The sequence below is a fragment of the Coenobita brevimanus genome, chromosome 25 (assembly GCF_032717465.1).
Source record: "Coenobita brevimanus isolate Jiangsu-jjx chromosome 25, ASM3271746v2, whole genome shotgun sequence".
In the NCBI taxonomy this organism is placed as follows: Eukaryota; Metazoa; Arthropoda; class Malacostraca; order Decapoda; family Coenobitidae; genus Coenobita; species Coenobita brevimanus.
This window is the reverse complement of record NC_136978.1, coordinates 31,627,118-31,643,535: the sequence shown is the minus strand read 5'-3', so window position 1 is coordinate 31,643,535 and position 16,418 is coordinate 31,627,118.

The window sequence follows — 16,418 nt, the reverse complement described above, 5'->3', positions numbered from 1 at the left end:
AATATTCAACTTAATCCTGCACCATCCTTGAACATGCTTGGGGTTTCATTTACTCGGAACTTATCTTGGAAGGATCATATTACATCTCTTGCAAAATCTGCTTCCAAGAGATTGGGTGTGCTAAGCCGACTCCTCTCTTTCTTTACCCCTGCACAATTGTTGACTCTATACAGGGGTTTTATCCGCCCCTGTGTGGAGTACAACTCTCATGTGTGGGGAGGCTCCCCACATACAGCTCTTCTCAATAGGGTGGAGTCAAAGGCTTTTCGTCTCATTAACTCTCCTGCTCTTACTGACTCCCTTCAACCTCTGTCTCTTCGCTGCACTGTTGCATCTTTATCTCTTTTCTATCGCTACTTTAATGGTCACTGCTCCTCTGAACTGTCTGCTTGCATTCCTCCACCTCTACGACGGGCGTGTAGCACCCGTCTGGCAGCAAATTCTCATCCCTTTTCTGTCCAGCTCTCTAATGCAAGAGTTAACCGTTACTCCCAGTCTTTCATTTATGCAACAGGTCAACTCTGGAACTGTCTCCCTCTGTCTGTATTTCCTGCTGCCTATGATCTCCAGTCTTTCAAACGCAGTGTCCAGGCATCTCAAAATGATCGGATCTTGAAATTGGCTTTCTCTTGCATTTTGTTTTTCTTTTGGAGGGAGCTGTTACTGCGGGGCTCATGGCCTTTGGTTCCTTCTTTCTCGCATTATATATATATATATATATATATATATATATATATATACCATCACTCACTCAATGTAGTGCTGCTTTCGGGTATCTGCCCTGTCCTCTCCTCCATCCTTCTTTCCTTCCATCTTCTATCTTTCTTTCCTTCATTCTTTCCTCGTCCTTCTGCCTACGGGTGACTTTACACTCCCTCTTCTGTCTTTTATTCCTTCATTCTTTCCTCTTTGATCTGCCTATGGGTGACTCTACACTGAGTGACAAGCCAAATGGTTTCCTGTACACCAGGAAACTATTTGCTACGCTGGGTGGTAACCATATAACCAAATTTTGGCGTCTGGTGGTTTAGTGGGTAATTATTGTGCTCCAATCGGATTGAGCCGGTGAAGGTTTATATCCAAGGGGTCATTGGGGTTTATTGCTCACGCAATGCCACTCAGGGATGAGTGAGGCTGGTCACTCTCATCTTGAATGACAGGACCAACTGCCTAGCCCCGGGCTCCTACGCTCCTCATGGGGCAACGTAGGATTGGATGATCGATGGCTGGATGGATATATATATATATATATATATATATATATATATATATATATATATATATACACACACATGTATTTCAACTGCAATGATTAAGTGATTTTGCTTTGAGAGAAACGAAGATGAAAGGGAAGGGTAAGTCTATGTCTGGAAGTGTGAATGGAAGATTGTCAGGTGTTGATAGAGGAAGGGTATGAGAAGGCGTGGCCTTGTTAGTGAGTCCGGAAGTACAGCAGTGTGTGATTGAATGGAAGGTGTCATTGAGACTAATGTGGGTGAAAGCGAAATTTGAATGTGAGTTGTGGGTGTTTGTGAGTGCATATGGTCCTGGTAGTGAAAGGAATGAAGAAGAGAGGGAGTCTTTCTGAAATGATGTTGATGAATATCTGCAGAGTTTTGGAGCGAATGTGAATGTTGTAATGATGGAAGATCTGAATGCTAGAGTGGGAAATGTAGCAGTTAAAGGTGTAGTTGGTATGCATGGTGGGCCTGGAAGAAATGAAAATGGGGAACGAATGATAGGGATGTGTGTTGAGCGAGAGATGGTGATTTGAAATACCCTGTTTGAGAAGAAAGATATTTATAAGTATAAATGGTTGAGACAGGAGGGTGGAAGGGTTGTTGATAGAGCATTGATGGACTATGTGGTTGTGTCTAGGTATAAAATAGGAAGATTGTTGGATCTGAGGGTTCTGAGAGGGGAGGGTGGAGGTATGTCTGACCACTACCTGGTGGAGGGAAAGTTAAGAGTAGGTAAGAGATGGGTGAGAGCAAGGAGAGTTAGGTATGGCAGGGAGGTTTTGAAACTGAGTGAGTTGGATAAAAGAGAGAAAATGATAGAGTATCAGGAAAAATTGAAAGATGAGTGGAACGCAGTGAAAGACCAGGAAAATGGCAGTGTGAAGGAGGAATGGCAGTTGTTTAAGAGTGCTGTAGTGAGGCATGCAGAAGAGGTGTGTGATGTGAGACGAGTGGGTGGTGGTGTAAGAAAAGGAAGTGAATGGTGGTGCGAGGAAGTAAGTATGGCTGTGGCTGAGAAGAGACGTGCATATGAAGTGTGGCTGCAGAAGAAGGATGAGGTGTTATATGAGAGATATAAGGGAAAGAGAAGGGCAGTGCGTGATGCCAAAGTGGCAGCAGAAGAAAGGTGGGGTAGGCGGCTGACTGAGAATTTTCAACAGAATAAGAAAATGTTTTGGAAGGAGGTGACAAGGGTGCAGAAGGGAGAGTCTGGGAAGGAAGAGCGAGTAAAAGCAGAGGATGGAAGGATGTTAACTGAGATGGATGCAGTAAGGAAGAGATGGGCAGAGTATTTTGAAAGATTGTTAAATGTAGAGGAGGAAAGGGAGGCTGAGATTGTGGCGGATGGAAGGGTGAAGGAATAAATGTGTTGGGAGAGTTGAATGATTCTTTGATCACGAAGGAGGAAGTGCAGTAGGCAGTAAAGGAGATGAAAACAGGGAAAGCTTCAGGTATGGATGGGTGTGCTGTGGAATGCCTGAACGGTGGTGGAGAGACTATTGTTGGCTGGTTAGTAAGATTGTTGAATGTGTGCTTTGTGAAAAGTATGGTGCCAGTTGACTGGGCAAGTGCTTGTGTCGTCCTGTTGTATAAAGGCAAGGGTGATAAGTATGAATGTACTAGCTTTAAGGGTATAAGTCTGTTGTGTGTTGTAGGTAAGGTGTATGGTAGTGTTAAGTAAGAGAGTTAGAGAGGGTGCAGAGGGAGTGACTGGTAATGAGCAGTGTGGCTTTAGGAGAGGGAGGGGATGCATGGATCAGGTGTTTGCTGTGAGACAAGTGTGTGAAAAGTGTTTAGCTAAATGCAAGGATGTGTTTTTGGCATTCGTGGATTTAGAGAAAGCGCATGATAGAATTGAAAGGGAGGCTTTGTGGACTGTTTTAAGATTGTATGGACTTGATGATAGGTTACTAAAAGAGGGGAAAAGTTTTTATGTAAATAGTACGGCGTGTGTAAGAGTGGGAAATACTGTGAGTGACTGGTTTTCCGTGAGAGTGGGGCTGCGACAGGGATGTGTGATATCGCCTTGGTTGTTTAATATTTATATGAATAATGTTGTAAGGGAGGTGAATGGAAGAGTTTTAGGTGGAGGTCTGAGTCTGGTGAATGTTGATGGTAGAGAGTGGAATCTGAAGCAGCTGCTGTTTGCAGATGATACTGCACTGGTGGCTGATTCAGAGGAGAGATTGAGACAGTTGGTAGAGGAGTTTGGGAGGGCGTGTGAAAGGAAGAAATTGAAAGTAAAAGAGAATAAGAGTAAAGTGATGAATTGTATGAGGTCGGTAGATGGTTGGAGGATGAATATAGTTTTGAATGGTGAGTTGCTTGAGGAGGTAGAGTGTTTTAAGTATTTAGGGTCACATGTTGCTGTGGATGAAAGAATAGATTCAGAAGTGATATTTAGAATGAATAAAGTAGGAAAGGTGCTGGGAGGAATGAAAAAAGTGTTTAGATGTCGTTCTCTTAGAATGGATGTTAAGAGAAGGCTGCATGAGGGTGTTGTGGTACCGACTGCGTTATATGAGGTGTGAAACATGGAATATGGGTGTGGCAGAGAGGAGAAGTTTTAATGTAATGGAGATGAGGTGTCTGAGGCGTATGTGTGGAGTGACGCATATGGATCGAGTGAGAAATGATGAAGCATGAAGGGGAACTGGAGTTGTTCGGGAGATGGCTGATCGAGTTGAGCAGAGGGTGTTGCAATGGTTTGGTCATATGGAGAGAATGGATAATGAGCGATTGGCGAAAAAGATAACTAGATCTGTGTGAGAGGTGTAAGGCTGAGAAGAAGACCATGAATAGGATGGATGAACAGTGTGAAGAGAGCGTTGGATGCGAGATGGATGTCTGTGGAGCAAGAAAGAATGGCTGTGTGTGACATTAATAAATAGAGAGAAATTGTGAATGAATAAATGATGACGCAGCACTGAGAGGATATGCTCCCACATTTGGTCTGATCAGCTGATCAGGTCAGGTGCAAGTAAGGGGATGGGTCTATTATGATGTGGCAGAGGTAAACCAGCTCTGCTGTCGGCCCGTCGGGCCCTGCTGTGGATGTCACTGATTGCACTGCGCAGTTGACCATCGTGCGGTGTGGTGCGGTGAGGATCTGTCCCTTCTCCCTTTTGGGGCTAAGATGCGAATGAATGTTTTTGGGTGTGTCGTCCTGTCTCGGCTGCCTCCCTTTCCTTGGGGGAAGCACCCTAGGTATATAGATATATAGACAGATAAAATACGGAAGGATTTAAGAAAGAGATAAAGCTAGAAAAAAGGATAATGATTTCTACACAGAACTGGTTGAAATGGAAACATATAATAAATTAGTAGAGAAAGTGAATAAACTGGAGAAAACTTTTCAAAGTGAAATAAACGAAATTATGGAGCAATTTCGCATGCAGAAGGAAGAAAATGAAAGGAATTAAACAAAAAGGCACAACAATAAATAAGCTGTACTTAGAAGGAAGATTAGTGAAATGGCAAGTACAGTTGTGAACCTTGAGAGTATTATGGAGGAGTTCGGAAATGATACTGAGATAATTAGGTAAGCAAGCAGTCTAATAAACCAAAGCAGTGATATAGAAGAGAAGATAACCCAGGTGAACGAAGTAATGAGACGCTCAAAAGATGAAGTAGAACGCACGTATGCTGAAATGATGAAAGTAAGTAAAGACATAGAAACAAAACTCGAAGAAAAAACATTAGAAAGGAAGTGAGAGAAATAAGTAAAAACAACCGTAAACTGGTCAAAGATTTAACATATCAACAAACCTGTAGTAAAGACTGATATAGATGGAGAAGAAATAAAAAAAATTTTGAGAGATAAAAAGGAGATGGCAAATATAATGAACATATTGAAGGATCAGAGGAAATCTGTGATAAAGACAGGAACACAAAAGGGTAGGGAAATGTGAGAGAAACAAGTAACGGCCCCTGAAAGTAACCTTCCAGAGTATGAACATTGTGGAAGAAGTACTAAAAAGGAAAACAAAATCATGGAAAAAGAGGAATTTTTAAAAGTATGGATTAAAAAAATGCCTATCTAAAGAGGAATTGGGAATTCTAAAGGAGAAGAAGGAGAAAGCAAAAAGAGAAGAGTGATATTTTTACAAAGTAATTGTATTGCAGGTACGAAAGAGGTACATAACCAGCAGGGAATAAAAAGAAGGAAGGTAGTAGACTCAAGCTATGGCAAGTATGTATATAAGACGATTAAGGTGATGTACTCAAATGTAGATGGAATGATGGCTAAATTATTAGAGATGAAAGGCTATAATAAAGAAAAGGAACCACGTATTATTTACCTAACTGAAAAGAAGTTAACCCCAAAGACACCAAACAATACCCTAAATTAAGAGGAATACAATATATGGAGAAGAGACAGAAATTTAAGAAAAGGAGGAGGAATTATAACCTAACAAAGAAAAATCTACAAGCCAAAGAAATGGAACTAGATATACCCTCACAAGCAGAACTGATTGTATAAGAGATTAACACTTTTGAAGGAAAAGTAAATGTGGCAAATTTTTAAATGCCACCCAAAACAAACACTTGGGAAAGACGTGAATATGAAGACCTGGCAAAAAGTACAATTCAAAGTTTAAGAACATAACTACATAGAATGGAAGAGGAATCTAAAAGAATTATATTAACAGGAGATTTCAGTGCAAATACAAATTGCAATACTCTGTAAGAAGCCAAGAAAGCTGTTGGGATCAAAAGCTCCTGGATCTTGTGCAGGAGTTTTTCCTTACACAACATGTAAAGGAAAACACCATAAAAAGAGGACCCAATGATTCATCAATACTAGATCTTATATTTATTAGGTAAGAAAATGATATTGACAAAATAATGTATCACCCTCCATTCGGCAAAAGCCACCATGCAGTATTAAACTGCAACTTCAGGATTGCGTATTATATAGTTACCAGTAATGGGCGTTACAAAAAGAGTGTAAACTACAAAAAGGGCACCTTCCATGATCTGAAGAAGTACTTATTAGAAAGAGATTGGGAAAAGGAGCTTAGACGACAAGATTTAAATGTTATATATAGAAAATTCTGTGATTTTTATGAAATAGGAGTCAAAAATTACATCCTTCAGGTGCAAAAAAAAAAAAAAAGTTTAATACATAATGTAAAAAATCAAAAGAAAAAAGAGATTTGCTGTGGAATAGATACAGAAGACACAATAGTGAGAGGGCATATAACAACTATAAACCGGCAAGAAATGACTATATAGGGAAAAGGAGGGAAGCCCAAACACAGTTTGAGGAAGACGTTATAAAAAGAGGAGACGACCGACATCCATATACGATGCATCTCCTGCTGTTACCTGCAACCCATTGATGGGACATCCATCAGACCAGTCTCCAGTGGCCCAGAAAATCAGAGGAACCATGGTTTGGCTTAATGTCAGGACGGGGTACGGATTCACCAAGCGCCAAGATTCTGGCTTTGATGTTTTTGTGCACCGTCAGCCCATCATTAAACCAAACCCATGGCACCTCCAACATTCCTCTGGGGATGGAAAGACGGTCGAGTTTAGTGTCTTTGGAATTCCTAAGGGTCCTGAGGATCGGGATGTTAATGAGCCGGGAGGTGTGGCCATGCAGGTTGTGTCCATGCACAGCAATGACTCACGGCCCGGGAACGCCAGGCCAGGGGAAATAAGCACCATTGTTGAAATGTGCATCGCGACGGTGAAGGCTTTTTGTGGAGGTAATAAGGGAGCTTTGCGTGTTCTCCTACAGTAGGTCTTTGAGGAGAATGGGCTGCCTCATCATATTATCCCTGCATGCTTTGCCTGCAATGTATATTCTACCCCTCGTTGAGGGGGACATTGGGCCTGGTCGCAGCAGCTTACCACCCCCCGTACAACGCCGCGAAAGAGGCTGCAGCTTGACGCTCCACTCGACAGGCAGAATGTGACTCCGATCACCGACCCGGCCCCGGAAATGAACATGGCACAGACCACAGCAGAAGTACATCATCCGCCTTTGAAGACCGAGGAGGGCCAGGACTCTTCTGAGACCACCTTCATGGCCAAGGATGCATTGACTGGCTCCTCAGCTGAGAAGGAGGTCAGTGAGTCCTCCCCTCCTCCAGCAGTGAGGGCAATCCATCTTGCCCTCCCCTCATGGACCACAAGGATCTCCTAAACGTATCCTACCGACATTTCCAGACCCTCAATGCCCACACCCGGTCGTACCAGCTCATAGCCACGATCTACTGCAACCTCTATGACCTGCTCCAGGATGCCAACCTGGGTGAGGCGATTCAACCTGTGTTGTTTGTCAGGGGGGAGGAGGTGCGCCTAGCCGATCTAAGAGCATTCTATCATATGTTTCCCCCACATTTGACCCTCTAGACTGGCTGTCTCATGCAGTGCAGGAGAGACGTGCAGTGCGGGAGGGACATCACAATGCGAGTTTGCCACGCCAAGCAACGTGTGACTGACACCAGGCACTTCTCACCCACTACTCATTACTCATTATTCACATAGCTCCTACTCATACACATTTATTTCCACAGTATTGAGTTGGAAATTCGACGTTCTATGCTGAGGTTTGCCTGTGACAGCTGTTAACCACCACAAGCACCTACTGTCTTTATAATCTTCTGCATTGTATTTGCAGTACTGCTGTTCGCAATGCACAGAATGCATGCAAGAATTGCAAATTTGTAGTCAGTATTTAGTGGGGGGAGAGTTAACATCCAAGTTAACCCCCCTGAATGAAGTGTACATATTTTGTATATAGTATTAATTATATATATATATATATATATATATATATATATATATATATATATATATATATATAAATACAAAGAAGAGAATGACCCATGATATGCAGAAGTATGTGCATACCAGTACCATTATCTTTTAAATGAAGTTTTAATAACTCTTACCATAATCTTAATTTTAAACTCATTTTTTCTTGCATGTATGCATTTCATACAATAACTTAAGTAACAGTACTATATTACAGTTTAATAGTTTACTTTTAATGCATTTATTCAAATATGTATACAACTTGTTTTTAAAAATGTAATATTACTGGATAATTTATTTACTATGAATGTTATATGTATACAAGATTATAATCAATATTATGGCCACTAATAGATTATGGCATATGTCAATGATAATTGCTGTCGGAGGACCTTCAGCGGTGTGGCCGAGCAATGTTATGAGTCCATATTATATTTACAAATCATAATAGATAGATAGATAACATAGGACAGATAGGACAGCTCTATGCGAGCCTGCAGGAAAGGGAAAATGATCTTGCCAAGTTAACTGAGGAAATGCTGACGTATACAGATTAGGAAGTAGCAATGTCAGGAGATGATGTAGGTCAGTGTGTCAAGCCCGAGAGATAGCAGGGAACAAAGCTCTAGTGACATACACACATACACACAGGTTTCTGGAACTTTCCTTAACCACAGTGTAACACACGTGACACGACCCCTGTTTCCACCACAGAATTTAGGAAAGAGAGCTCAGAGGAAGGAGGCTTTAAAGCGATTGAACACGACAAGTAGTGGAGAGAGTGAACAAGAGAAGAGGGGCTCAACTAGACTTACTTATTATATTGTCTCTGTAAGACATACCCTGCTCAACATAGATTTCTCTGAAGATAATAAATGAAGATCTGGAACTCCTTGTATTCATCTTTGAAATTTCCATACCACAAGAAATTCTGAGGAGTGAGGAACTAAACCACAAACCTACTGTCTTTATAATCTTCTGCATTGTATTTGCAGTACTGCTGTTCGCAATGCACAGAATGCATGCAAGAATTGCAAATTTGGAGTCAGTATTTAGTGGGGGGAGAGTTAACATCCAAGTTAACTTCCCTGAATGAAGTGTACATATTTTGTATACAGTATAGTATTAATTATATATATATATATATATATATATATATATATATATATATATATATATATATATATATATATAATACAAAGAAGAATGACCCATGATATAGAAGTATGGCATACCAGTACCATTATCTTTAAATGAAATATTAATAACTCTTACCATAATCTTAATTTTAAACTATTTTTTTTCTTGCATGTATGCATTTCACTACAATAACCCAAGTACATACTGTATTACAGTTAAATAGTTTACTTTTAATGCATTTATTCAAATATGTATACAACTTGTTTAAAATGTAATATTACTGGATAATTGCTATTTACTATGAATGTTATATGTATACAATATTATAATCAATATTATGTACTAATAGATTAGCATATGTCAATGATAATTGCTGTCGGAGGACCTTCAGCGGTGTGGCCGAGCAATGTTATGAGTCCATATTATATTTACAAATCATAATAGATAGATAGATAAATAGACAGATAGACAGCTCTATGCGAGCCTGGGAAAGGGAAATGATCTTGCAAGTTAACTGAGGAAATGCTGACGACAGATTAGGAAGTAGCAATGTCAGGAGATGATGTAGGTAGTGTGTCAGCGAGATAGCAGGGGAACAAAGCCTAGTGACATACACACATACACACAGGTTTCTGGAACTTTCCAACCACAGTGTAACACACGTGACACGACCCCTGTTTCACCAGAATTTAGGAAAGAGAGCTCAGAAGGAGGCTAGCGATTGAACCGACAAGTAGTGGAGAGAGTGAACAAGAGAAGAGGGGCTCAACTAGACTTACTTATTATATTGTCTCTGTAAGACATACCCTGCTCAACATAGATTTCTCTGAAGATAATAAATGAAGATCAACTCCTTGTATTCATCTTTAATTCCTACTACAAGAAATCGAGAGTGAGAACTAAACCACAAAACTTCTCTACAAGTAACTAAAAAGTCCTTTTTGTGACAGTAGTACAGTGGTAGACTGTGCATCTCGCATGCTTGTGGATGCGGGTTTGCCACCCACCAGATGTGTAAAAACTTTGGGAAGCATTCACTGAGCCACTGACAGCTTTGGCGGACATAAGGGGTGCTGTGATTGAACCAATGTCGTATACTAGTATGCTTGCTCCAGTCGGCTTAAGGTGGGCCGATTACACTTGGTTCACAGACTACACACACATCCAATGCCACTCTAACATTACAATTACACTCTCAAACACTTCTCACCCTACATACAGTCTCTACCAGACAGCCTAAGCCACTGGGTAGAGATATATTGGCTGTATCATAACTGCTTCGGTAGGGATAGGCCGGTCCTGCAGTGGTCCTCAACGGCTGATTTTATATATATATATATATATATATATATATATATATATATATATATATATATATATTAGACTGAATTTGTGTAAGCAGCGATTATGTGAAATATCTAGTCAATCAGAGCCCTCACACACTCCTAAAAGTTGCCAGTGTTCGTCAGATCACAAAACAGCATGGGGTCACTTCCTGCTCAGAGCTGGTGTACCTTCATAAAAAAAAAGAAAGAAAAATCCTGTCGGGATTATTCTATCCATCTATCTATTGCCAGACACCTTAATCCTGTAGGGCTGGCCACAAACAATTCGCCTCCATGTCGCCCTGTTCCCCGCCATTTCATGGCCCTGCTCCCAGCTCACATCCCCCTCTCTCATATACCTCTCCACTCCATCCCTCCATCTCATCCTTGGCCTCCCTTTCCCTCTCTCCCCTCCACCTCACACACATTTATTCTCCTCATTAGTCTCTCGCTTTGCATCCTCTCCACATGGCCAAACCACATCAATGTGTTTCTTTTAATGCTTCCTATCACATCCACACCACAACACTCCTTCACGTCCTCATTTGTCAGTCTTTCTCTCTATGCGACTCCATATGCTCCTCTCAAATAACTCATTTCCATTGCTCTCATTCCCGACTTCTGTCCCTCCAACAAGGTCCTAGCTTCACTTCCATACTTTAGAGTTGGTATCACAATACTGTTATTTAGTAGCTTCTTCACTTCCATGCTCACTTTCCTGCTTCCTATCACTGCTTTCAAGGAACCAGTAACCTTCCTTCATTGTTGTACCCTTTCAACCACTTCACCCTCTAAACTTCCACCCTTACTCATCACACTACCCAAGTACTTAAACTCACTCACATTTTGCGTTTCCTCCCTCATCCAACCTCACTGTACATTCACTGACTTCACGTCTCTCAAACACTGTAACTTTACTCATCCCTACATTTACCTTTAGATTCTGTTTCTTACACACTCTCCCAAACTCATCCACCAAGCCTTGCAGCTCCCCTTCGTCTTCACTTAACAACACAGTATCATTTGCAAACAACAGTACAAGGAGTTTCCAAACACTGCCCTCTCTCACCAGGGCCGCTGCACCATTCACTGCCCTACCTTGTATCTCTTTTATAACCCCACCCATATACTCGAACAGACTGAACACTCATGGAGACATGACACATTTTTGTTTCAACCCAACCTTCAAATAGAAAAATTGACTCAGTTCACTATCCACACGCACTGCAACCTTAGCACCCTCATACATACTCTTCACAGCATTGAACAACGTTCCATCTACTCCATTTTTTCTTATTAATTTCCACAATCCACGTCTGTCCTCCGTCATATGCTTTCTCCAAATGCATGAAGGCCGCATACAACTTCTTTCATTTCTCTAGAAACTTTTCCATCAAACACTTAAGAATGAATAGCTGAGTCTACTCAACCTCTTCCCCTCCTAAAACCACCCTGTTATTCCATCTTATTCATCTGTTCTTCCCTAACTCTGTCAGTAAGTATCCTACCATATACTTTTCCTATTACATTAAGAAGACAAATGCCCCTGTGATTATCACACACCTCTTTTTCCCCTTTTCTTTTGTACAGGAGAATGATTATACCTGACTTCCAGTCCTGCAAGACTCTGCCTTCCTCCCATGCCAATCTGCACATCTTCCATATCCATTCGACTACTGTCTCTCCCCCATGCTTCAGCATTTCTCCACACACTCCATCAATGCCAGGGGAATTCCCCATTTTAACTTTCTCCATTGCTTCCACAAATTCCGTCCGACTGATTTCTTCCTGTCTTCTCACCTCCCTCCTTCTTCCAGCCATTCCCTAGCCACTTATACTCACATTACTTTCATTCTCTATGTTCAACAATTCCTTAAAGTGTTCTCTCCATCTGCTCGCTTTTTCTCCCTTCTCCACTAGTAGTCTACCATTTTTATCTTTAACTCCCCAACTAACTTCTTTGGCACTCTGTCTAATTCTCTTTACTTCTTTCCTGAGAATTTTCTTTTATTCCCTCCACTTTACACTGTAATTCCTTCCAAATTCCCCATCCACTCTCTTCTTACTCTCTCTCACTAATCTTTTCGCCTCTCTTTTCCTCTCTACATATAACTCTCTTCCGTCTCTCAACTTCTTCCACGCCCATGTTTCTAGTCCACTCACTATATGCTTTCTTCTTTTGTGCCATAGTCTCTCTCACTTCTTCATTCCACCATGCTGTTCTCTGCACCCCCTTTCGTCTTCTCTTCACCCCACACACCACCTGACATGCTGCACAAGTTTCTTCTGTGAATATCTTGCTCACACCTTCCACGTCCCCCATTTGCTCCAATCCATATGTACCCAATCGTTCCTCCACTTCCCTCTGATGTTCCTTTTTTCCATCCTCTTGTAACCTTTCCACCCTCCTTGTATGAACTACTTCCTCCTGTTCTTCCCTTCTTCTACTTCTCCAGTTCATTTGGACTTTCCCCAACCTCTATATACTCTTGCATCCATTACACACCTTCTCATTCTTTCATCCACGCACACAAAATCAACCATTGCCTTCTGTTCATTCAGTTCTCCATCCACCCTTATCATCACTCGCCACGTATACCTATGGATCATTTTGTGCCCGATTATTATTCACGCATAAAGCATTTTATCAGTATTATGGTCATCTTAGACATTTTACTGATGCTCGATATGAGATTTAAGCTGAAAGTTCTTCACAGAGGTTACTAAAAGCCATGAAAACTAATTGTGTGTGTTTGCAGTCAGCATTTTTTATTGTTATGAATCTCAGTTGTTGGAAAAACTTATCATACAGTTTCCAGATATTGTAATCTTTCATTTGGCAAATCTTGACATGATTCTATCCATTATACTCTTAATAATATTAAGGACTGTATGGCCGAAATTGCACGGGCCGAGATCAGCGACCAGAATCTTTAAAGACATCGTATTCCTCTCACTTTGAAGAAACGTCTCAGTTTTGCTACATTTAAATTTTCCACATATATTTTAGCTGCGCAGTGGACCACGGCACTATGTGGATTCATCGGCTAATTTCAAAAGGCGCTAGCATCAGCTGTGGTGTATATACATCATCAGCTCTGCTCTGAGACCCTGGCAGCGAGCACACAAACTATGCGGCACTGTCCACGAGAAAACCTCTCCATATGAGTTCAGTGGGTTCATATGATCTTTGGTTTACGTACTATATTTCTATCATTTGTATACCCATTTACCATTTTTCCTTATAGATATACACAGGGTCACAAAAGTATCGGTGCTCAACATGCGTGAAACATTTGGGACCACAGAACGAAGGTCTCTGAAATATTAGTATCCGACCTACCACACTCTAGTAGCCCTGATGTCGGGAGGTGTTATATATCGCCAACTAGCAATATCCTCTTCCAAACATATAGCAAATGTAATGTTTGTATAGACAGACACTGATGATACACAATAAGACGTTGGTAATGTCAGCAGTTGTTCGAACCTTTTCGGTAGGCAACGCACCCCCTGTGCACCGAAACTTCTGTGATCCATACATCCAGTACCTAAAAACATGACAGTGATCAATACGGCAACATATTAATAATTGCATGTAGACTGTCCCTAAACTAAGATAGATACAAACAACAAACTTCCATTTCTGTTATATTTTGATAAATAAGCCATATTTTCTCCAATGTTGTATGTAGATAAATCAATAAATATCCTATTTTCACTAAAGTAACAAAAATTGCACAACAGAGGGTAATTCAATTTGTCCACACTTTGCATTTTACATTAAGTTATCTGGCGAGCGGTGGCAACTTTTTTCCAGTTTGTGGGAGCTCTTACTATAGACATGAGTGTGAACTGGGATGGATCAATTTAGGCTAGGTTGATTTAGACTGTGATGACATTAGGCTGGGATGATTTAGGTTAAGCTTAGGTTACGTTAAGCTAGGTTAGTTAGGTTAGGTTAGGTTTGGTTGGTTAATTTAAATGAATGCTAAGTAACGTTAAGCGTTCATTTCGATTAACCAAACCTAATCTAACTAACATAGCTTAACCTAACCTAAGCAAAACCTACATTATCCCAGCCTAACCTAATTGTGGCCTAAATTATCCTAACCTAATCTGATCCATCGAAATATCTACTCATTTCTCGAATGGACAACGAATTTCATGCTCTGTAGCTATTTCTTCAACTGATAAAGCACAACTCTTCGCTCAGTCTTTCTCCTCCAATTCCACCTTACACGATTCCAGTGCTGATCATCCATCACTTCCCCCCTCTGACTTCCTCATGGCTGACATGGCTGATGTATTTTCTACCATCACAGGCCTCAGTACTAACAAGGCATATGGGCCTGATGGAGTCCCTCCTGTTGTTCTCAAGAACTGTGCTTCTGTGCTTACACCCTGCCTAGGCAAATTCTTTCGCCTTTGTCTATCAACTTGTACCTTTCCTTCTTGCTGGAAGTTTGCTATCATTCAGCCAGTCCCAAAGAAGGGTGACCATTCCCAACCCTCTAACTATCGTCCAATTGCTTTAACGTCCTGTATCTCAAAAGTTTTTGAGTCAATTCTTAAAAGAAAAATTTTAAAGCATCTTTCCTATCACAACCTTCTTTCTGATCGTCAGTATGGGTTCCGTCAGTGACGCTTCACTGGCGATCTTCTCACCTACCTTTCAGACTCCTGGTCATTCTCCTTTCGGGACTTTGGCAAGAGCTTTGCCATCGCACTTGACATCTGAAAGGCTTTCAGTCGAGTCTGGTATAAATCTTTAATTTCCAAACTGCCCTCTTACGGTTTCTATCCTTCTATCTGTGCCTTCATCTCTAGCTTCCTTTCTGGTCGTTCTATAGCCGCTATTGTAGAAGGCCATCGTTCTTCTCCTAGATCTATTAACAGTGGTGTTCCTCAGGGCTCTGTCCTATCACCAACTCTCTTCCTTTTATTCATGACCTTCTAAGCTTTACATCAAACCCTATCCACTCATACACTGAAAACTCCACCCTTCACCTTTCCATTCGGTTTCTGCAACGTCCATCTCAGCAGTTACTTCAACAAACAAGGGATGAGACTATAACACACCTAATGTCTGACTTGGCTCGCATCTCTGACTGGGGTAAAAATAATCTTGTTGTTTTTAATGCATCAAAGACAGTTCTTACACCTATCAACCCGACATAATCTTCCACAGGTGTACCCACTGATGTTTAATAATATTCAGCTTAATTCTGCATCATCCTTGAACATACTTGGGGTTTCATTACTTGGGACTTGTCTTGGAAAGATCATATTACATCTCTTGTAAAATCTGCTTTTAAGAGATTAGGCGTGCTAAGCCGACTCCATTCCTTCTTTACCCCTGCACAATTGTTAACTCTATACAGGGTTTTTTTCTCCCCCTGTGTGGAGTACAACTCTCATGTGTGGGGAGGCTTCCTACATACAGCTCTTCTCAATAGGGTGGAATCAAAGGCTTTTCGTCTCATTAACTCTCCTCCTCTTACTGACTCCCTTCAGCCTCTGTCTCTTCACCGCACTGTTGCATCTTTATCTCTTTTCTATCGCTAATTCAATGGTCGCTGCTCCTTTTAATTGTCTGCATGTATTCCTCCACCCCTATGACAGGCGCTTAGCACCCTCCTAGTAACAAACTCTCATCTCTTTTCTGTCCTACTCTCTAATACGAGAGTTTACCATTACTCCCAGTCCTTCATTTATGCAACAGGTCAACTCTGGAACTTTCTCCCTCAGTCTGTATTTCCTGCTTCCTATAATCTCCAGTCTTTCAAATGCAGTGTGTCCAGGCATCTCGAAATGATCGGATCTTGAAATTGGCTTTCTCTTGTATTTTGTTTTTCTCTTGGAGGGAACAGTTATTGCGGGCTTGTGGCTTTGGTTCCTTCTTCCTCATATAAAAAAAACAAATTCAATGTAATTATTT